This window comes from Hirundo rustica, chromosome 1 (assembly GCF_015227805.2).
Source record: "Hirundo rustica isolate bHirRus1 chromosome 1, bHirRus1.pri.v3, whole genome shotgun sequence".
In the NCBI taxonomy this organism is placed as follows: domain Eukaryota; kingdom Metazoa; phylum Chordata; class Aves; order Passeriformes; family Hirundinidae; genus Hirundo; species Hirundo rustica.
Window position 1 is genome coordinate 107,101,606 of NC_053450.1, and position 24,571 is coordinate 107,126,176.

The 24,571-nt window shown below is 38.5% G+C and overlaps 1 long non-coding RNA gene across 1 annotated transcript in view; it reads left to right on the forward strand.

Moving 5' to 3' along the window:
• Nucleotides 1-2,936: 2,936 nt before the first annotated feature.
• Nucleotides 2,937-24,571, forward strand: part of LOC120755624 (uncharacterized) — a 40,410-nt gene continuing 18,775 nt past the window's right edge. Inside the window, exons 1-2 of the long non-coding RNA XR_005701840.2 lie at nt 2,937-3,008; nt 12,806-12,919. This is a non-coding gene — a long non-coding RNA (uncharacterized LOC120755624). The remainder of the gene's footprint in view (nt 3,009-12,805; nt 12,920-24,571) is intronic.

Sequence of the window (24,571 nt, forward strand, 5' to 3'; positions counted from 1 at the left end):
TGGGGGATGGGGAGGGAGGAATGGGAAACAATTTTGTTCACAAATATTTTTGAAAGATGCCTGGTTTTTGCTTCATCACATTAAAAAAAACTCTGAAGACTTTCTGTATTCCACAACATACTTCACATCATAGCCCATGAACTATCCTATACCCTAACAGTAAATATGACCATTTACACAAACATATACAAAAGGTATTGTGAAGAAAGATCCAGCAGAGAGCAGCTAAAACCCATGTTGAATAATCAGGAAAAAAACATCATCAGTCAAACACTTGGAACTGCACATTTTTGGCATGCAGGTTTTTGCCATTGATATGAATGTAAGAAATAACTGGTCGGTGCCCTATTCTTTGATGAGATATTATGCTGAAAGTATGTTTTCCAATACAATTTTTATCATGGAAGAACATTTGAATTGGAAGGTGGAGAGAGAAAATAATTTTGATTTCTTAGCCCTGATTTTATTATGTTCCCACTACTGCTTGGTTTCACTCTGATCCAAGCCCTTTGTGTCACACCATTTTCAGAATTAAATTATTCAGGAATGTGTCTGAATTAGACTGTAAAACTGCATTATGTTACTCGTTATGTAATTAATAATTGAAATTTCAGTCTTATTAATATTTTCTGACTTGCATTGCAAAGTTAAAAATATAATTAACACATTTCTAATCAGTCCTGTCTTCTTATTTTGTGCAAGCCATCAGAAGCATAGTGACAATTCCATTCTAATGACATATCCAGGGAAAAAATAGGCTTATAGCATACCAAAAGGACAGACTTGGTAGGTATTAAATGGCTAAGATAATTAGTGAGTGCCATTTTATAGGTTGCATTATGCAGGAGAAATGTGCATTTGAATGGGATTTGAAATCAGGCAGAGAAAATGAATACTGAGAAAAAAACATGTAACACAGAATCCTATGTTTTAGAGGGTAAAACCTTTTTAGGTCATCTGGCCCATCTGCGAGATTAAGATATTTTTCTGCTGTTCCTCTATTAATTCATTCCCTGCTACACCTTAGACGTTCTGGTGTGAGACCTGTAATATTCTCCCAGGGAATTTATTTCACAACGTGGTAGACAGCTGGGCTTTTTCTAATATTCATACTACATCTTCTGGCTTTTCTTTCATTCAGTGTACTAAAGAAATGGGGAGGGATGCTCCTGGAGACATAAATAATATTTGACATGTTGGTCTTCTTGAGAAATAATTTATGTTCTTGTTGAAACAGTGGACCAATAAGTAATATGTTCTTACCCTGTCTCAAAATTTGCTGATGGTCTCTGTGTGCTGAAGGCCTGGGAAAAAAAGCCATGAGAAAGAAAGGAAAAATTATTATCTATATACCATAATTTCCTAAAGAGATTTGATAGGGTTTTGTTGTTGTATACTGTTGAAATTGGATGAAGTTTCAGGGAATAAGACTTCAGCTCCTGGTTTTGCCATAGGATTTGTGTGCTCCTTTGGAGACATTGTTGGAATATATAAGGAAGTTTAACATTCCCTCAAGAACAGCCTTGCTTTTCTATGCCTTTTCTATGCCATAAAATTAAAAGGAAAGACTGCTAATTTCAAGGCTTCTGGGCCAAGAAAAAATATATTCATCATAAAAGTACTGCAGCTAGCTTCAGAAATAATTGGCAGTTAATTTGTTCTTTTCTTTTTTTTTTTTTTTTTTTTTTTTTTTTTTTTTTTTTTTTTTGGTGTGTGTATGTGTGTGTGTGTGTGTGTGTGTGTGTCTTCCCAGTGAAGTTCAGGCAGCTGAGGCCAGACGACAGGTAAGAAAATATCCATGTGGCTTGAAAATGGCAATGTTCCTCTGATGGAGGTTGTATGAGAAACCAGGCACGGATACCCTGTCCAGGACTTGCTTCTTACTAAATAAATTCCACACAGAGTAGTTGTATGTCTCTCCTGGAAATAAAATGACAGTTGACCTGAGGTGTCAGAAATACACTTTCAAATGGCTCAGAAGCTGCTTTTATTCCTGTCTCACTTCAAATACCACCTAAATGGCAAAGAACATCTACAGCTAGACCCAGATAGGCTCACTTAAGCAGCCTATGTGAACATCTTCCTAGTAACTGGAGCCACCTTGTCAGATCAATATGTAATAGAAGCCTTTACCTTATTAAATAGCTCATTAAACAAGTCCCATTCTCTTCTACCAGCTCCTCAGGTGATTTCAAGAATCTCCTACATGACCTCTGCACTGGCATTCAACTGCACCTGCATGGAGGGAGTAAGTAGGGACCTCCCAGCTATTTTCAGCCCAGTCTTTTAGCCTTGTTATGCAGTATGCCACACACCTTGTATCTCCCCATCTTGCTTCCCATAGAGCTTTGTTCAGTAAAGTGCTTGGAAAAATCATCACATGGGTACTACACTAATAAAACACAAAATGAACTTTGACCACTTTTAGGGTCATCAGCTATTATTCAGTTTTTCAGAAAAGAAATCATCTTGTCTAGCAACATGCTTCAGGTTTTGCCAGAACTGTCATTCATTATGACGCACCCACCCTATGTGGCAAACCTGCAAAGGCTAAGAGTTAAATGAGATGTGTTTGCTTCTATAAATAAGCAAGCTAAAGATTGCATCTGATTACCCTTTTTTTTTTTTTTTTTTTTTTTTTTGAAAGCCAGCCATTTCAGGAAACGAGGTTGGTAACAAGCATGGTCAGTTCCTTCATTTAGCCTATGGATGAATGGGTAAAGGTGACTGAGTGACCTGTGCTTCTCAATTTATTTCTTCTCCTCTGATGTGTGGTAATTGGGCATATTCATTTACTGACCAGTTGCAGAGAAAAGCTGGTCTCTTAAACTGATTGCATGCATGCTTTTCTTCTGTGAAGCAGAATGTCTTCTCCCTTGATGTGGTTCACAGCATACTCGTTATTGTGGTTTATGTGTCTCAGCTGGTAGGCAAGGTCTCAACTACTTTCATTCGCATGCAGGCTCTTCCATCTTCCACAGAAAAATTCTGATCTCTTCCAGTTGCAGGTAATATTACTTCTTATATGGTGCTATTTCTTTTGGAAGAAATATATTCATACATACGTACACATATATGCATGCATCCATTTATATACAAATATATAAATTTGAATATGTGTATGAAAGAGGTAGTAAGTGAATGTGGTAGATGAAAGAAACACATTCTGGTTCAGGGGCTGGAATACCATACTTGCTGTGTGCATTTTTCTGAGTGTCCCTTTCAGACTGCTTTTTTTTTTTTTTTTTTTTTTTTTTTTTTTTTTTTTTTTTTTTTTGTGTGTGTGTGTGACTAAAAGCTTAGTCCTCCTGAATTTGATGGATATATGGAAAATTGACTCTTTTATCTGTAGAAGACATATTGTAAAGACAGTAGCAAAGCAAGGATCCTCCCCAGGCTTTTTTGACTGGGTGTGGCATTGGGACTGTAAGGGGTTAGAATATAAGTTTGGCATTATGGATAAGGAGCTCTGATTTCCTCCCCTGACTACTAACTCCTTGCAGCTACCTAGTCCTTAAGGAGGAAGGCAGTTTTTTCAAACTAGGTAGTTCCTTAGTTTGTTATTGCCAGTAAAACATGCTGGAAACGAAATTGACAGAGACACTTTTAAAGACTGTAGGACAATGAGAAATGATGGCATGTTGGGCACCCATTTGGGATTAGGATGCATGATTGCGCAGAGGCCAAGAGCAGGGCTCCTACATCTGTTTGTGCAGGTAGGAATGCTGTCTGACAGCGGCACAGGATGATGTTTGCGTCACAGAATTGTTGAGTACAGCTTGAACATACTTGGCTGCATCCCATGACCTTCTCTCCTACTCCAGCTTCTCCCCAAGAGCAGAACTGTCTCTGGCCAAAGGTTAAGTTTTTCTGATGGCTCCTAAACTTTCTGGATAGAGAATATTGGTGGAGTCTGGGAAAAAAAAAACAAAACAAAACCAAAAAACCTAGAATAAATAAATAACAAGCCTTGGATCACAGGCAGAAAGTTTCATTCTCCTTCACTGCTTCTATGTGGGCCAATTCAACAGGAGCTCAGAGGATTGCTTAAATCTCTTAAAATGTAAAAACGTAAAGCTTATTTCCCATTGACTGGCATATTATGCAGTCACTCATACCAGGATAAAGCAATTTGAAAGGTGTGGCATTCTGCTTTGGTCCAATTTTTATTTGATTTCTGCTGGTTTTAATAAAATTATGTAAGGTTTGGGACAGTGGAGAATTGGAAAGCATGTGTCTGACTATGCCCATCACTGCCTCCTACCCATCACTGCCTCCTACCATGCACAGCAGGGAACATTTTCAAAAGTCACCATGTTTTAACTTCACTGTGAATCAAGTTCGGCTACCAGCAGAAGCCTGCCTCTGCTGGCAGGTTCGCATGTGGATAGAGAGGTGGGAATATTAAGAATAAAGGTTGAAATTTAGAAGATGACCATTAACTATTGTACATTGTCACTAATTGCTTAGCTAGATGAAAAAGTACCAGAAATTTAAGTGAAAAACATAGTTCTGATGTGATTTATTTTGCCGAGTTTACAGGAGGTGAGCAGAAGTAGTAAGTTTTTTAAGCTTCCACAGAGCTGAAGTCTCCAGTGATCATAAGTAGGAGAATATCTGGCCCAATATGTGCATCTTTATGGATTTTAAAAATATCTGGAGGAGGTAACCACAGTTGAAATGAGAGCTACAAAAGCTGGGAAGTAATCACTGGTAGGCTCTTTTTTTTTTTTTTTTTTTTGTAATTGTTGTTGCTCTTCTTTATTTTATTCATCTACTTAAATGTCAACAACAACACTTTATTTAGTCCACTCCTTGATTATTTGCTTAACCAAAACTACCACCAAATTTTAAACATAGGAAGCAGAGGAGCTCTTGTCAAAAAGGCTATATGTTGCTATAAGTATCCTCACGATACTCGGATAGAAATAGTCCAAGAAGATCAAATGACAGTTTTACAAAAATAGTTTCTGCCCTCCTTAAATTCCTGTGCTAGATTCTGACACCCTTGTCATAAAAAGCTCCACTGTAAACTCTGGGACTGTTGATGTAGCAGTCTGTAAGTTTTCTCTATAAGAAGGGGAAAAGGACAGAAAAATGCAGCCTTTATTTTGGCCTTATCAGCTGTAAAAACCTCACCTTATTTTGTAGGATAATAGCAGGTTAGTATAGATTATTTAAATTACCTCTTTTCAGATCTAATCTTGTTTCCATGGCTAAATCAACCCTTCATAAGGATTTCTGAACACTCAGAAATTCCACGAAACCTGGGATTCAGAGTCAGGGAGGAGAATTAAAATCCTGGAAAGCCTGTGAATTCATCAGCAAGTCACATAGATGGAAGGAAAATAAGTGTTTTAAAGAGGATTTCTGTCTGTGAGGGCACCATGTGGAATAATTTTCATCAGATGCATTGGGCAATAAGTGAAGGAATGATCTCTTTGTTTCGGCTCCAGCCCAAATCAGCAATTGTTGCTATTCTGATAGCAGCTAAGTGATCTGCGGGAAGTGATGTGGAGGTCTCACTCCAGTCTTATGAATAATTTTCATTACATGAAAGCAGTAATGAACTGAGCAAAAAAAGAAATGGTGGAGGTAATTGTGAAGACTGAATCTCCTCTTACCCTGCATTTCAGGGCTAAGGGGTACAGGCAGTGTCAGGAGCAGTAGGACCTGAATGGACCAGTACTACAGCTCTTATGTGGGTGACGGGTATTTTAGCCAAGAGTACTGGCAGTTTGGTACATCCCACAAACATCAAAATCATGGGATGATAAGTGATGACAGCAAGCCCTGCTTCCACCTGATAGTACCTCTGATTCTTGGTATACCAACCCTGTGCAAGGCACGATGGTGCTGCCTTGGCTCCTGAGCCACAGCTCTGCCCATGGTGAGCCAGCAAGCTGGCAGTGGGACGTCAGCGGTGTGGGAGTAATGGGGAGAGCCAGGCATTTCACACAGGGTGACAGCAGTAAATGCACAGATGGGGGAAGATGATGTGAACCACGGTCCCTCTTTCGCCTCACGCTGAACTAACAGAGCTCGTGCTTCTGCAGAGATTTTCAGACTCATCAGTGCTGGGGTCGGCTCTGAGGGCACACTTCTCCCAGCTCATTACAGAGCTTCTGATTCTTTGTTTGCAGCTCCTTGCGTGCTTGAGAAGGGAGAAAGATGAGGGGTGCCTTGCAGTAGAGAGCTGTGGTGCCTCCTGGGGCAGGAGCAGCAGGGTCTGCTCCCACCTCTGCTCCCCTCATATGAAATCCTTGCAGAACTGACTCTGTGTGTGTGGTGCCAGTTTCCCTTTCTGTAGGGACTCGTTTGTGTTGCTTACATCATATGCTGGATTTAGACGACCTCCAGTGTTACCATGGCAACAGTTTCTGCTTAAGTATAGGTGAGAATGTAAGTTAATTTTAAATAAGGTGAAATGAAGGAGGGGGTGAATAAAGCTCTCCAAAGCATTTGAAGCCACACAGATCTACCTGTCTAATTAGTTTGTAAGAAATCTTCTAAAGGTAATTTTGCATCCCTGAGGTTACATCCTCCTCGTTTAAAAAAAAAAAAAAAAAGTTCTGGGCATATTTCTTTGGACAGTCACCACTCTCAAGGTGGTGGCAGACCTGGGAAGCCTCTATCTCTGTCTCCTCTCCATGTTCCCCATGTACGTAGAGCCAAATACTCTGCATGCGGTGGGGTCAGAAGATGAATAAAACTTAGAAAGGGCACATCTAGTCAGATTCTTTGAAGCTTCATGGAGTGTGGGATTAATGAAGTTTTTCTGCTCCTGCTGGCTGTTACAAGGAGAGGCCAATATGCTGTCCTGTATTTTGTGGCCTGAACTCTGCCCTCTGTAGTAAACTTAAAATCTTAAACCAATACTTAAAAATATATTGCATGTGTAAATCTCTGTATGTATATACATATACATATTTATTGTGTTCTATCATTGGAAACTAAAAATAAAAACCAAAAAACCCCCACCAACTAACTAAAGTTTCCAAAATAAAAACATTTTTATAGTAAAATTATCTGGAGGGGGAAAAAAACCAATTGTATTTGATTTTTGTATTTGATAAAGCACCGGCATGAGGAGCACTGCTCTCAAAAGCATTATAGGATTACCCGTTTGCTTCCTACCAGCCCAATTGTAGCACTATTTTTCTCTCATTTCCATAAATGCCACTTATCACTATTGTGTGAATGTGCCTAATCCATTAAATAAGTATCAAGGTAATGGGAAGAGATCCAGAAACCCCCTTAAACATTCACCTAGTTAGTTAATGAACTGTGATCCACATTTTCTAAGAGCTGCCTTCTTAACATACAGAATTTACAGCTTAAGAGTGGGCAACTTCAAGAAAAGCGGGGAGTGGTTGCTGCAAACCTGTTTGTGGCAGTGGCCATGCTCTGCCGGGTTGCCTGATGCCACCAGTGTGGGCTGACTCTTCTCAGATCTGAGTAGCAAGAGGATGCTATTTACATTGTCGTCATAAACAAAAAAACTGGTCTGGTAACCAGTTTTTGTAAATCTTTTGGTGGCACTGTTAGCACGAGTACCTGCACCCAGGTGTTTGTCCCTTTCACTTACCTGGAGATGACAGCCCCACAGCAGAAATAAGAGTGCTTCTGCTCCCGGGTTTGTCCATGCCCCCACATTTGCAAAGTGGTATGATACAAGAGACTGAGGTAAAATTATGTTACTCATTAATAAACTGCATAAGCTTTTAACACTTTCTTTTCTTTGCCCTGATTTTCAGAATTGTTTTTTCACTTCTTATCTCCATTTCACTTGTTTGTTTTGCCATGAGTCACTTTCCTGCTGCTGCTCAGCCCAAGAAAAAAGACCCTCTCTTTTCTGGAGTTTGAAAGAGGAAATTTCAAACACATAAGGTCTACAGTAGTACAGAGGAGATGTGTACTGTTATGGATCACTTATAAAGATGTTTCCAACTTTCTACTTTGGATTTCTTCAGTTGTGTCTGGTGAACTGATTTATGGTAGCATTTGTGTTGGTGATCTTATATCTCTATGCAGAAGGTTTAATTAATTGCAGTAGTGTGTGATGTTAAGCCAGCCACAAGATAAAATCACAAGATAAGAAAGGAGGTGGCTGAAGACATAACGGATATTAGATTTCTAAAACCATCTAGATTAGAGGGAATGATCTTATGGATTGTGTTGGCCTGATCTTGCAGCCTGAATCTGAACTGCCAATCTATGGGGAGCAGATAGCTCATTGCATGCCCTATAAAGAGAGGGGATCTTTAGCATTATGTTCATGTGGTGTGTGTTGTAGCAGGTATTCTGCCAGCCTAAGCAGTGGGACAACTGGAATAGCAGAAATCTTAGTGGAAAGAGGTTCTTTGTGTAGCTAATGTCTTATAAAATAGGACCTGAAGGAAGGAAAGTAAAGCAATGGTAGGACAAATCAAGTAGAGGCCCCAAACACCAAGACTGATAGGAACTCTGAATGTCAAACAGAAACCATGATGTCATTTTTATGGGAATACAGAGAGGTCTGTTATGTGGCACTGACAATGTGAAAGATGTTGGTGATGCTGCCTGAAATGTGTCTTGCCTAGGAAGGACAATATGAGGATTATTTTTTGTGGTGTCCAGCATATTTCCTTGTGCACAATGTGTACATCCAGGTGCAGGGCTAGAGCTACTCTGCAACAGCTGTCTTCCTAACGAAGAGAAAAGGGACTCACATAAGTGTGATGGTGGCCATCTGAAATTGGTCAACCCAACAATTCTCTTAAGGAAACAATTTGGAATTTCTTCTTTACCTGTGCGAAGTATGTGGCAGGAAAGAAAGGCAACAGTGAGGAGTTTCAAAAGTGTGAGTAGAGATCTCTGGTGGCATCTGCCAATTATTTTCAACTCTTTGGCAAAGAGAGACTAAGAAAAGCATGCTTGGCTATAGACTAAAACATGATATCCAGGAGTCTACCGCTACAACAGAAAATCCAAGTCTACTGATAGCTGCTAACGTCTGCTGTGTTTATTGCTAACTCCCCCAAAAGGCCCCAAGGGGACTTTTTTTTACATTCATGATTGCTTACATTTAACAGTGCTTCCAGTGTTAGTCACCCTTGCCACTTCTTATACACAAAATCTAGTACTTATGGGATATGTAAGGGCCTCAGGCAATTTCTCTCACTATGTTGGAGTATACCTCTCTTCTAAGCAAAGGCTAGGCAAAGAAGTCCAAGTCCTCAATTTTTGCTTTCTTTTGTTATAAGTTATATAATAATATGACATAAGCTGAAACCGTATCTTTCCCTCCAAAGGTGGCCATCTCAGACTACAGAAATTACTTTGTGTATGGATTTTATTTGAGTGAGGATAAAATTAATGGGAAAACTGAATCTATTGCGTGAGCCTGATGGCCTTGATGGCCTCCAGCCCAGGAAAGGAACACAGACAAGAATGGCATTTGGGAAGAAACAGAGGAGCAGTCCTCAAGGGTGAGGGATGAATATCAGGATTAGGAAGTAATAGGAGTTATAACTGCCATTTTAATTAATGAGGGGAGAATCAAATGGTTTTGGAATGAAGACCTCATAGAAAACGGCTCCAGCATCATTTAGAAACATATTTTTAGTGTAAGAAGCAATAAAAAAAGACAAAGTAAAGAGGAACACCAAACCTTTCAGAAAGAGAGAGAAAAAAACCAAATTTCAAGTTTGTGTTTCTAATATATTGTCCTGCTTATTACAAGGGAAGGGAAGATTTCTTCTGCCAATGTATGTTTTGCTATTTGCTGGAATAAGCTATTCCAACTCAGTCATAGTGTCACACTATAGGTAGTCTTTGGGCCACCTGGTACCTTTCCTCTGAAGTAATTTATTCCATGTGTAGGATTTTGGAAGGATAGAGGAACTTATAGAATAATTTCCACACCACCTCTTTCAGTACAGTGTGAAGAGATGGAGAGCAGAGATCACATCTCAGATCTGTAGGAACTGTCTGTATCTTAAAGCTAGTCACAGAATAGGGAGCGAAACATCTACTGAAATATTAATTATTTGGGCAAGGTGTAGTTTGCCAAGAAAGTAAATAAACAGGAACATGTGAATCCAGGAACTACAGCTCTCCTAAACAGTATTGTAACTCTCGTGGATGTGAAGTGAAATATTGATCCAAACCAATAGATTTTGTTCAGGTAATTCTTAGGATGTAATGGTGCAGAAAAACATAAGTAATTTCTCATTTGGTGTTTGACAGCATTAGTGTTTATGCCAAATTATGCCGTAGAGGATTTTCACAACTGAAAGTACACCTAGAGAAAGTGTTTTGCTGAGGAAAAGATATGTTTAATTTTCTGATACGACTTCTTCCCTTTATTCTTGTTGAGCAATCACAGGGTCCAACTTCATTACAGCTTTGTGCTATGCAGAAGTCTGGTGGATCAAACAACATTTTTATAGCATTTCCCTACCATTACCCAGGAATACTAATATGTATCCAGAATTGGAATGTAATTTTCCCTTTAATTCTTGAATTACAATAGCTGCCTAAGCATATTATGTATTTTCTTTCCTGTGGAAATATTTCATGTCATACCAAAGAGGCAAAACACCTCTCAGACTGTTGGAAAAGGTAGTTTGGGAATAGTGACTGGAGTCTCACTTACTGGGGAGTCCATATTGCATCAGACAGAGTGGAATCCCTTTTTCTCTGAATGTTCCTGCACTTCTTGGCTCTGAGTCCATGAGGAAATTCACACATACTGCTGCAATATTGAGCGAATTTCCATGGATCAATGCAACACCCCCTTGCACATTTTTGATGTGGTTCCTGTTAAAGAACTGTAGCAGTAATGTGCGTTTCCTGGGGGACTGCTGACAGCATGGACTAATTGTAAGCTTTCTTTGCAGTATTTAAGTCAGGCGCTCACCTTTTATGCCAGTGGAATTAGAAAGTGTCTCTTTATGAATCAGCAGAAAATTTTCACCAGCTTTAAGTGAGACCATGATTCTTTTGGACAGAAAGACAGGCACTTGGCCCATTGTACAATGTCAGAGATCCCATCCACACTGTTCTGTGTTGTTGAGCTGTTCTTCTCAGTGGGGTTAACAGTGACCAATCTAGACTTGCTTCACTTTTGTGGAAGAATTGAACTTCATTTTCTTCTCACTGATTTTTTAGATCATGCATCCCCTTTGAAACAGCCTTTCTATTTGCCAAGTACTGCCAGGTGCATTACTTCATGCTTTCACTCTGTACTTCTCTACATCCAAGGTGCAAGGAAAAGGTTTTGATTTTTTTGTGTGTTATTTACTGGAGCAATTCAGACTGTGTCCATTGCACGCTTACTCCCCATGACTCATTGGTTTGCAGTGGTCTGTCAGAGATAGAAATGCTGCCAACATCATTCTAGCTTTCCTTTAGTGTTTGCTGCACAATTCCTTACTCTGGCCCCTGAAGATACTTTCCAACTTTTATTGTATATATTCCCTTGTCTGAGACCCTTCCCAGCTTCAAGGAATATACCTGTATGACCTGAAAAGCAAGAAGGGAGTTGAAGAATAGCTCACCAAACAGAGAAACTGGGGAGGCATTTATCCTCTGTCCCTGCTTGCTGACATTTGAGGCCTGCAGGACTGAGGGCAGGTGTCTTGAAGAAGCTCAAATTACTGTCTGAATGATACAGTAGACTGGATACTAAATAAAGCTGGCTTCTTAAACGACTGGCACCAGTCCTGACACTCTATCTGCAACAACATAGCAAAGTATCTAGCGAGGCAGGTCAGTTTTCTTTTCTCTTGGACTGTTCCCTCCTTACCAGAGACCAGAAAATCCGGGAGAAATTTAAATACCAAAGTTCTGACAATAAAATAAAAGCCTGAATAAAAATGCATATGTTCTTTTGAAAATTACAGCCACAATGTTGATCAAAGGCTGGCCTCAATGTGAAATCAAAATCAGTGATCCTGGACAAGTGATTCCTTACTCCAGTGTAGTCCCAGCTGCTTTTCATATTCCACTCTGGCCTTTCCTGTCACCATCAGCAAGGATTGCTAGGATGTCAAAAAGAAGTGACACCTACAGCATTGCAAAGCCTGTCAAACGTCAGGCGCATGGCGCTGGAGTTTACGGTGTGGGACATGTTTCAGTCAGGGAACTCAAAAATGCGCGGAAAAAAAGCCCCCACACTGAAAACTGAGTTAGATAAAACTGAAAAATGATGCGAGGGTCTCTTATGCAAGAATGTATCTGCAGTCTCTTTTTAAGAAGACATGAATGAGAACTTTTTTTTTTTTTTTTTTAATATCCAAATATATATGAATCCAATTCTGTGAGCTTATTTTTATCTTTTCTCCTTTAAATTCCCAGAGAGACTGGATGCAAAAAGTGGTGAGAAGCTAAAGAAATGACATTTTAGAAGGGGAGCTGGGTAGAGAGGAGCTTGTGCAGTGTTTTTGTCCAGATTTTTTTTTGTGTGTGTGTGTGTGTGACATACCAAATAAAATGGAAGTTGCGATGAAAATTTGGTTTGAAAATGGATAACTAAAACTATGCATTCCCAGAAAGTCAAAACAAAATATCCTCAAAATCAACATGGTTCTGTACTACATGTTCTACATTTAGCTGTCCACAAACTGGGAGCTCCTGGGGGGAAAAAAAAAACCAAAAGGCATCTGGTTTTGTTATTCCGTCAGGTTCCCAAAGCTGCTGGGTGAATTATCCAGCTGTCAGGTTCATGTTTGTGCTCCATCTGCATCAATATTTCGTGCTAGCATGGCACCTTGAGCACAGCACACAAGCATTTTCCTTCCCTGGTGCTCTTTCTCCCCAGTTTCCAAAGGAGGCGACTAAGACAGATGGATCAGAAGACAGCTAAGGCATGGCAACTGCCAGATCCCTGATGTGATCTGGTGTGCATCTAGACTGCAGTGTAAAGGATGTGACAGTAAGTTCCATACTTCGGGGTTTTTATTATCAGAAGCTGCAGGTTTCGAATTACAGTGCCGAGCTGAACAATTACAATAATAAGGGAGCATAAATTTTGGTTGTAAACAAGCACTATATTTCATGATATCAAATTGAAAGAGAAGTATCTTTATGCCTTGAGATGGAAGGCAACAGAGGCAGACTGGGATGTCTTCTGGACCCAGGTGAGACATAAGGAGAAGAAGTATCTCCAGTCCCCAGAATCACAGAGGATAGAGCCCAGACATGCCTTTGTTTTGTCATCATGGGCAAATAATATATGGGATCAGTGAGCTTAAAGCATACAACTCAAGTTATAACTCAAGCACTGTCACTCACTAAAGACCATCCATGTCCGAAATCTACACAAATACCCCTTCAGCTGTGAGCTGAGGGTTTTTTAATACAAGCCTAGGCTAAAGCTCAGCAGATACTGATGTATTTATGCTCCCCACACAAATCTGATCTTTTTGTGTGGTCATCTGGTTGCCTTGTGCTGCTCAAGATTTACGTCACATGTATCTGCCTTCACCTTGAGCTACACTAACTGGTGTGAATTAATTCAGCAATGAAGACATAATTTTGGAGTTAAAAATTGTGGTGAGGAAAGATCAAACCAGCCTACAAAAAATACTAGGAGATAAAACTAACCATTGTGTATTCCAGATGCTCTGAGGTAAAGGCTAAGGATTAAAAGAAATAATGGCAGTCGTCTGTACATGCAGGAAACTGCTCTGAGAATGCAGCTAGAACACATCTGCCACAGTCCCCATGTTTTTTGGGGGTGTTTTTTTAAGATTCCTCCATGGGATCACCTAAGTCCAGTCTCAGGCTTCAATCTTTGTAGTTAAGCTAAAAACAGCTTAGCAAATAGCTTATAATTGAGGACAAAAATGGGAAATAGAAGTGTCAGTCACTTATTACACAAGTAAAATGAAAAATTAACTGCTATATCATGTTATTTTCCCATTTACATTTTAGATTTTAGACATTAGAGAGGAATTACTGACAGGAACAGAGGCAAGAGATTAGAAGTTTTCATAAATGGAGCTTGCTGTCTTTACTTTGTTAATATTTGGTGAAATCCTGATACTATGGAAGTTAATGAAAATTTTGTTACTGACCTGAGTCAGGCCAAAAATTCAGTTCTAAAAACCTGGTGATCTTCTACTCTTTGATTCAACTCTTTTATTTTTGTTACTGTTTCTAAATAAAACCTGTGTATTGTTGTAGATCTATCAAATTCTGATTTTTCTTTTTCTGTAGTTCTGATGACCCATATGTCAATCTGCATGGTGTATCTCATTCTAAAATGAACATTTTCTTTTAATTCTATGCTTTCTGACACTGAGATTGATAACATCAGTTGCACGCATAGTACAACTTCTTGCCTTTTAGCAGAATAGGTGTTCCAGTAGGATATTCCATTATGATTCAGCTTATTGCTCTGCATTGTCTAAAATACAGTGGATATTTCAATTAAAATGTTGTAGCTAGGAAGCTTTGTGACCTCACTTCAGAGCAAGTCATGTCAGATTTGTTTGATGAAACCAATTTGACATTGTATTCATTGTAGTGTGCATGGGAATGCAGTTTTTTGTGTCAACTTTCTGAAATCTTCAGGGACCTCAGGGCAATCAGTACTAGACAGGCACTATAGTGTTTTGTCCTCCAGATTTTTATCTAGACAGGTAAATCTAGCATTTTCTCAGTTTCGTCTCCATCAATTAAATGTAGTTAAAATTTTTTGATGAAAATTTTTTTGTATTGCTTACTATTCAGAGAAAATCCATTTGAAGACATTTGTTTCTGATAGTAAAATCTGAAATAAAGGATGCAAAGTTATTTGTTAAAAAGATATTGGAAGTAATTTTTATAGCTCCCACATACATGACTGAGTTCTATCAGGGAATATGTTACATGTAGTATTATATGTCCATTATCCTTTTAAAAAACCAGATTTGTTGGGTGCGAGAAAGTGTCAGGGTATATTTTAAGTGGAATCTACATGTTTATTTCATTTGCTTATTTGAAAAATCACAAAACCATTATAGAAAATTGAGTGTTTCTCTCCTCAAAATCCAATGGTCCCCCAGTCTCCAAAAGTCATTTAGCGACCAGATCTTTACTTTCACACATTCTCCCAATTAACATTTCACATGCTTGTTGAGAACAGATTATTAATCTTTCTATAATGGAAGTATAAATGTAATTTCTAAATATATTTATATTTCCTATTTAATATACAAATACAAGAATTAATTATATGTTGAATTATTTTAAAACCAGGACCTGATAATTACTTTTTTTTTTTTTTTTTTTTTTTTTTTTTTTTTTTTTTTTTTTTTTGGCACTTTATGTCATTATACTATACAAAAGCTTTATATCTGAGGCTATAATCTGCTAGGCATTACCACTCTTCACCCTCAGTGATCCTGTCCTCTAAATAGTTTGCCAAAGGACTTCAAGAACAGAGAGTGGAGATAGAGATTTCAAGCAACTTTTCTGGACATAAGAGTTGAATCCTGATGGCTACAGTGCATATGGATAAAAACTAACTTTCTCTTTGCTTTAGCCAATTTCTGTACCCAGTCATTTTGCAAGGGAATATTTTACCAAACCAGTTGATAGATATTGCAAATAATTAACATACTGGAATTGTAAATTGATTTTTTGTGTGGGGTTTTTTTTTTTTTTTTTTTTTTTTGTTTGTTTGTTTGTTTGTTTGGGGTTTTTTTTGTGATTTACTAACTTCACATTTTTGTATTAGTTTCGTACATAGAAAAGCATGCAGTATAGTATAGCAGAGAGATCCTGAATTATCTAGGTATTGCTTGTCCAAGCTTAATTATAAAGACATTTGTAGCTGTTCTTTATGCATCTGGGTGTTGTAGGTAGACACTCTGCAGCACCCTACTGACCAAAGAATATAGAAGTTGCAGGTAATGACAAGAAAATATTTAGTTGTTATTTGCAATCTTCAGTAGTTTTTAAGACCATTAAAACATGCAATCTTGTCTTTTGGTCAGTGAAAAAGGCACAGAAATATCTATTATCTCAGGACATCAATTGAACCATCATTGGGTGGTTTTTGTTCTTCCCTTCACCCTGCTCTGGCCCTTTCAAGTGCTGCACACCAACACGGATGCTCTGGTTTCAAAGAAGCTATACTAAGCTGTAGTGAAGGAAGGCTTCACCTTATTCTCTCTGCTTCCTTTCCCTTTCAGTTCATTGTTTTAGTTCTTCTCTCAAATCTTTCAAGAGATGAGAAGCCTACATCTGACAGATGGATGCCTTTTTCTCCTTTAATCTTTTTTGACAATTCCCTTTCCTAAGAAGTAAATTAAGACACTTGTTTTGCATTGCTGGTTTTGAGATACTGAGGCCTAATGTAAGTGGTAAGAGACCATCTTCTGCCTCCACACAAAGTCAGCACAAATTCCTAAATTCAAATGTGGATTAGCATGTTCAGATCTATGCTTGCTCTCAGTGTATTCCATAAAATATGTTGTTAGCTTCAATAAGTCTGTTCATTTTTAGGGAAAGTGGTTCATTTCAGGGAGATGGGAATCTGGTCCTGAGTGTTTGATTTCTTCCTGTGAGTTGCAGTTTACAGGGAGGCACGTTGTGTCACTCCTGCTCCTACCAGAAATGTCTCCACCTGCTATTTGAAATATGCTGATATTATGGACTGTTGCAAACCCACTCTGCAGCTCGGTGTGATTGACAACCACCACTCGGAGGCTGTGAGAGCAGGGATGCCAGAGGTCAAATGGAGCCGTGCTAGTGGAAATCTGGCACACTCCCTCCTTGCTCAGGGCAGGAATCTCCTCCCTTCCCTGTGCTGGGAAGCGGGGAGCGCTGCTGAGCAGTGAACAAACAGATGGAGCATGTTCTTAACCTCCGTGCTGCTCCATCAGACTCATAAAAGACATTCACCCTCCCACTAAATGAGTAAATGAGAGGTTGATTGATGACTCAGAAATGTATTTATTCAAACTTCTATTTAGCTGCAGCTACACAACAGCTTTCTGAATGTACAGAAAATCAAACAATTTAATTCCCTCTAGGTTCAAAAGTGCAAGATGGCAACAGACAAGCTGCAATATGCTTATCCCTTTTAAAAGTATTAGTGAGCAGCTTCAGGGTCAAAATTTCCTTATTGGTGGAATCTGCAATGATTTCCCTCTGGAATGATCTTTTGCTTTTCTGTACTAGGGCATGATGTTTCATGATGTCTCCAACTTGATGCATGTATTTTACTCAATTTTTTCATATATACTCACAAGTATGTATTTGTCATAAATTGAGAACAGTACTTCCTGTAACTGTTGTTGTATTAATTGTGACATGGACCCTGATAGGTCATTTTAGTTTAAATAAAAGCTTCACTGTAAATATTGCTGAAACACAGATGTTTATATGTTACACAGGGCTGTCTTACATAGAATCTAAAATAAACTCTGAGGTAGAAAGTTGAGAGGTGTGCAAGTGTTCATGTGTGTGAATATATGATATGCATTTCTGTTGCCAGTTACAGCTAAAATAAGTATCAGGTGGCATTTACTACTTTATTTCCTGTCTTATAAATGTTTTTTTTTAGGTATTTGAGAAATTTGGATTATTTGAAAATTGCATATGATTTGCATTTACTGAGATTTCTGATATGACTCAGAAATCAGATAGGATCCCACATTAAAAAAAAAAAAGAAAGAAACTAAAGTACTTGTGATTTTGTAGTTCTGATATACATTTTATTATACAAAATTTGGAGTGCTGGATAAAAATTATTTGCAATTTTAACAAAACAACCCATCTGCCGATACTTTGGAGGGCATCTTTTTTGCAACTAAAGTCCTTAGTGCTCTGTTCATTCTTTTTTGCTCAGTGTTTCCTTTCTGGCTAGCGTGTCTGTGGGTGTTGACTGCTGTAATTTTGGCTGAGTAGCGTTATTACAGATGTGTAGAAATCTATTAATGCTTCTTGCTTTCATGTGACCTGACAGGAGTGAGGTCAGATGGTTCACTCTCCTGTAGAGCTAAGACTGCACCACCATATTTCTCACAGACCTCCAAAACGGGACATTTCTCACACAGATCTGACTTTGTTGCTAGTTGGCCTGAGATAAGGGGGTCTTGGCACTCTTCTGTTTGCTGTGCAATCCCAGAATAAATCATTGTCAAATCTATCTGCACCTCTGTAAACATTCTCCCCACTTACCTCTTCATGCCAGCATGTGGGATCTCTCACAAAAGGATGTTTTCTCTATTTTCTCTTATTATCTAGCCACTGGAGAAAATCACTGTGAATTTTTATTCCCTTCCTCCATCCCTGCCTCTGTGCTAATAATTGATTTACTTCATTGGTCTGGACTGCAACTGCACCTTCCCACCAAGATAAAGGTCACAGCATTGAAACCTGAAATGTCTGCACATGGAAGTGTTTTGTGCAAAAGAGATGCTGGTTCAAGATTATTTATACCCATTAGTGCAATCAAATTCTCCTTCAACAGGCTAGGAGAGGACTAATGGGGTAGCTCATGTCACTGTGGCACTAGTTCCATCATATCTGCCCCAAAAGTCCTAGCACACTGTTCAGTGCAGGACAGAAGATACCAGTCCTGTACCTATGGATGGCATTGCAGACTGATCTGCTTGAAACTAGATTGTTCCAGTTTAGTACTGAATCTGTGAGAAAAAGTGGAGTCAATACTACATAGGCCACATTCGCTTGTTCTTGATTTGATAACATTTGTAATAACATTACTTTCAGATTTGTTGCAGTACAGAAACTCTGGGTAAGAAGGAGAGGTGTTTTTCTCCTCAGAGGAAAGACAAGGACAGGTCAAAAAGTGATGTATCATTTCAGTTTGATAGTGGAAACTTGATCCAATGAGCCAACAGGAGTTTTGTTACGGAATTCAGTGGGATGAGATCTTCAACACGTGGCAGAGCAGTGCTTGGCCCATCATCCTACGCGTGAAAGGTGAATGAAACATTGAGAATGAGAAGAGAAATCCAAGTGCCTAAGAATCTTTGGCTTCTCTTGGCATAAATTAGTTGATTGCTCAATTAGGTCAATGTCTTCGTCATTTTATTACTAAGTATAGGTTGTTGTTCTTTGGTTATGTGAACTAGTTGTTCTTTAATGGATTCTCACTAACAGTTGGGGCTGGAAAGCTGCCTGGTGTAAAGGGATTGCACCTTCTGGTCGACAGCTGGCTGGACACGAGCCAGCATGTGCCCAGGTGGCCATGAAGGTCAATGGCATCAGTGGCATCCTGGCTTGTATCAGCAGTAGTGTGGCCAGCAGGACCAGGGCAGTGATCATCCATCTGTATTGGGCAGAGGCCACACCTCAAATCCTGTGTTCAGTTTTGGGCTCCACTCTACAGGAGAGATACTGAGGTGCTGGGGCATGTCCAGAGAAGGGCAAAGGAGCTGGTGAAGGGTCTGGAGCAGAAGGCTGATAAGAAGAGGCTGAGACAGATGGAGGTGTTTAGCCTGGAGCAAAGGAGGCTCAGGGAAGATCTCATTGCTCTTTACAACCCCCTGAAATAAGGCTGCTGTCAGGTAGGGGTCAGTTTCTTCTCCTGGGTTACATGATGAGAAGAAACAACCTCAAGTGGCAGGGGAGCTTTACATTGGATACTAGAAAAAAAGTCTTCCCTGAAAGGGTTGCCAAGCATTGGAACAGGCTGCCAAGGAAGTGGTTGGGTCACCATGCCTGGTGGTAATTTACAGACATGGAGATGTGGTACCTGGGGACATGGTTTCGTGGTGGACGTGGCAGTGTTAAATTTACAGTTGAACTCAATGATTTATAGGTCTTTTTTCAACCTAAGCAATTCTATGACTCTTGGAAATCACTGTAGGCAGGCTTTGTAGCAACCTCATCTCTCACTCTATCTATGAGCATTCAGGTCATCCTCAGGTTTCAGTAGAAATGGCATCTTGGAGTCTAGGATCTAAAAGCATCCCCAAGGTTCCTCTGATCTCCTGAAATCCTGGAATCCCGTAATGAACCTTTTCATCAGGCTGATTCCCTAATGCTCACAAATTATATCCACAACAGCTTCAGAGTTTTCAATTCACACAGCTTGCTTCTTCACTCATTCTTCCTTTCTCTTATTCCTTTCTAGTTTTTTAAAGCAAGAGGAGAAAAAATGGGATATTCTTGTGTAATCTTGAATGTTCCTTAAAATACATTGCAGCAGTTGTCAGCTGTTTAACTATAAGAGTACTTTTAGTTTCCAGGATTTAAACTTCACTTTTGCTCCTTGAAAAAATGCTTTTTTAGGAAAAATATGAATATTTGTAGATTTACTTCAAATCTCAGTGGATTTGCTTTTAAAAAGCATTTCCCATGTGTGAACTTTTTTTCTGTAGTTTTGTTTGTTTGCTGTATTCTGTCTGTCTTCCTCTACATGGGTGCTTTAGTCTTTGAGCTAATACCAGCTGTCTAGCACAGAATGCATTTGATGCCAAAGTAATATCAATGGTTTGAAGGTAAACTCCCCCACATCTCCAGATCATAGGTATTTAATAATTTGCCATGAAGCCTGAGCATGCTATGATGTGATCTGCCCACAGCTTCATGGAGTGTCCTCTTTTCAAGCTTCACTGACTTGTAGCTCCAGCTTTTTCAAGAAATGATGTCAGCCTCTAAACACAGAGCCAAGTTGGCATTGGGCTGTAGGTGCATAGACAATCTGCTTTCCATATTGTTCTCTTGGCTTTCACACAATCATAAATAATCTGTTCAAGACAGTCTGAAAATCTCAGAGCAAGCAGGATGCACTTTGTATCCCTAAAGTCACTTTTTACATTTGCATAGGCCTCACGCCCAGTGAGGAATCTATAAATATGAGAGGGAGAAAAGAGAGAGATTTCAAAGAAAACAGTTACGTGATCTTATTTATTTATATCATACTGCTAGAAACCATGACTGAAGACTGTGATTTGTCCACTGACATAGGCATGCAATTTTTCCTGAGATGCAGGAAACAAATCTGTCAGCCTCCTGATGAGCATTACAGAGAGAAAGACACCCAGGATAATTTAATTAGACCCTAAGAAATAACCCAAACTGAAGGACATTTTCTGGTTGTCAGAAACTCAATCCATCTTTAAAACAGTCAAAACCACCACCCTGATTCAGAGACTTCCCTGGTCACTCCTGAATTGCTTTTCCTCTATGATGCTTAGAGTTCTTCAACTCTTAATAGAGATTTTCTTCAAGATCCTCAGCTGTCTTAGACTCATAGTACCCCCAAATGATTGAGGAAAAAAGTGACCTCTTGCTATAGTCCTAAGTGCCATAAAGAATGATCCAGGTCCAAAGAAAAATTTAGAGCAGCTTTAACATGCCTAAATTACCCCGACCTGCATTAAGCAGTGAGGAACTGATGTTAAAATAAATGATGAACGCCTGATTCTTTGTAATTTTCTCTATAGAGTTCACAGCTCTGGAATAAAGTATCATGCTGCTTTGGTAAGTAATGGATTATCTGCAGATTTTTGCCTTGTTGTTTGCCCACACTCCTTACCCTCCCCCTCTTCCCCTTCCGCCTGGAGGTGAGTTTGGTAGAGGGGGAAAAGCACAGCAGTCTGTCTTGGACAAAGTAGAGTTGAAGGAAGGAAAAGATAGAGGAAGGAATGAAAATGGATAAGTAGAAAGATGTATCTACCTCCCTTATCATGGCTGAACAGTTATTGTTGCAAGCCAGGACTGGTGGCCTGTGACCTCAAAGGTTTCTTATTATGACTTGATCCTACATTGTGCTGCTTGAGAGATCTGGGTTTGGCTGAGCTCAGGAATACAGGGTCTGTCTTAGTTCTGCTAATGATTCCTGACCTTTGACAGCTTTCTGCTTCATTTAAAGCAGGGTTTTCTGATCTGAGAATGACAGAACAAGACTCTCTTTTCAAATATTTTTGCCTCTTAAAATACAAAGCTGTTTCAGATGGGACAAGCTGGCATTTGCTACATGTAGGTGATTCTTTCTCTACTGAATAAAGTTGTTGAGTACATGAGTTATGCAACTTGCCCATTCAGAGTAAAAATTGTTATGATTATTAATAATTATATGTAAATTAGTTCATTAAGCCTCTATTTTTCAAAACCTAATATAATAAATAACAAAAAATTATTTTCAATGACCCATATACTAATTACCAGAATCAGAATTCACCTTCCATCTGCTCAGAAACATAGCCAAAACAAGACACTTAAGTCACCAAACAATAGCAGATCCAAACAATTGTGAGAGATGCAGCATTATAAACATCACTGGTTTATCATGAATAGTAGAATACTATCAAATAAATGCTGCTAATTTGTGCCAGGAAAACATGATTAACTGAATTTTTCAGGTACTGTTCTCCTTGGAAACATTTTATTCATCCCTGCCACAACGGTTTGAATTTTTTGTTGTTTGTTCTGTATTATAAAAAATGAAGCTACCCGAGTTTTGTATTTTCAAGATGGCACTGATGAGGCTGGAATTTAGAGATCTAGTATCTGAGAAATTGAGATGAGAGTTTTAAAATATTTGGTATAGATACAGTGTATAGACTAAGTCCACCTGTGCATTGTAAATGTAAATGGTGTCTACAATGTAGTATATCCTCAATCCTCTATGTGTAGATTTAGAATTTAGTAGAATAGCTTTGACTATTTTCTGTGTGTAAATTTACCTCAAAGTGTTAAACTTGAATATATGAAGGACACGAAATAGCATTGGACGTGGATTTACTGGCAGATTTAGCAGTGAATATTTTAAAAAAGTTTATTAGGCAATGTAAAAGGAAGTCTTGAGGCTAATTCACTGTTGGTTTTTGAAGAAACTAGGCAGTGGTTGAGGAGGATGGAGTGAAATGCATGATAGGCTAAAGATTATAATATTTAGCACTGTTTTTAAGCTAGATGCCTTTTATACTTTTTTTGTACCTTAAAGGGTATATGTTCTAGATGGGAGAGTCTAAAACTAAATTTCTAGTTTGTATCCCTAAAGAAAAAAAAAATCTCTTATTTACACAAGAAGTATTTTTGGAAATGGAAATAGGAGAGTTTTCTATCTTTTTGTGTATGTTACTTTTTTAGACTCTTTTCAGGGATGTACACTTTCTGTGACCTTTAACATTTATTTAGAGCAAGCAGAAGTCTGTTGTGTGCTGACTGTACCACGTAGTAGCTGCAAGTTGATTCCTCAGCAGCTTGCAGGCATTGATGGACCATGGTTTTAACTTCTTGAGTCAAAGTTTTGAAAGTGATTGGCATGTGTGAAATTAAATCAGCAGAAGCTTACAAGCTTATTGAATCACAGCACAAGCAACAGGAAAATGATCTTCTGCAACTCTGATGTTTTGACAACAATTAATATTTATTCATATTCTACTGATACCAGGGAAAAGAGGGACTTTCTTTCAAAACAGAGTCCAGCTGTATGTTAAGATATGAATTACATTTAGCTCACAGAGCAGCCATTAATAAGAAGGAAATTAATGTCCTCAAAGTGTAGACAAATTTCCTAATTTCTTTCCCCTCAAGAATTACCTGTACTTAAACTTTGCTATTGGCAATATTACAGCTTATATGCCATAAAAGATAGCTTATATGCCATAAAGGAATTCAGCCCTTTCTGTGCCTAGCAGTCATTTGTGCTTGGCACTGATGTATTTCTGAATCTTAGCCATTATTTGGACACATCAAAGTAATATATTGGTTGACAAGTGAATGATAGAAGTTGGAGACAAGTACACGAGCACTTCGAGTAAACATACGATTTTAATTTTTAGGTTAAACTGTTATTCATCAGTAATGAACTGTCTAATTCATTCTTTAAAGAGGATTGTTATTATTTTTAGTATATTTTTGTATTAATCTCACAAGGGTCAATTTCCATGAACAAAAGAAAAGAAAGATGGTAAACATTGCAGATTATTTTTAATTTATTATTTCTGCATGGCTCATGCTGTTCATGCATGTTGATAATGTAGAAGATGCGTAGAACATAGGTTAAAAGTACTTTGAAATGAAACTTGTATTCTCACAGGCATTTCAGAAGAACAACAACAAAAAAATATTTTAAAGAGTTTATTAATGAGTAAAGATTAAGAATGTTTTAACATGGTAATTTCTGGTCGTTTATTAAATAAACTTGGATATAGCTAAGGCAGAGGCTTCTTTTAGCATGAAAACTTCAGGATAGGACCTCTCCATATACACAGAAAAGAGGGGAAATTTAAAAATTTCTCTTTTTCTCCTGTAGAGTGGTCTTTCATAAAATTACGTCAAGAAAAATGACATTTAAAGGCTGCTTTAATGAGAGCCAAACTAAACTAACTAGTGTTTATTTTAATGAACAATTCTTGAAGTATTTGGTGCTTTTGGGATTGTTCAGCTGAAATCATACTCTTTTCCTCCAATTAGCCTTCATCACAAGGAGTTTCTCTGTCTTTGACCCAGCTCTGTCTGTTAACAACACCAAACTTTAAACATAAAATGACAGGCTTAATAATAACAGTTCAAGAAATATCCTTTCTTCCAGAAAGAAAAAAAAAAAAACAACCAAAAAAACCCTCATTATTTTAAATTGAGATGGTGCTGAAAGGAAATGAAAAAATGCAAC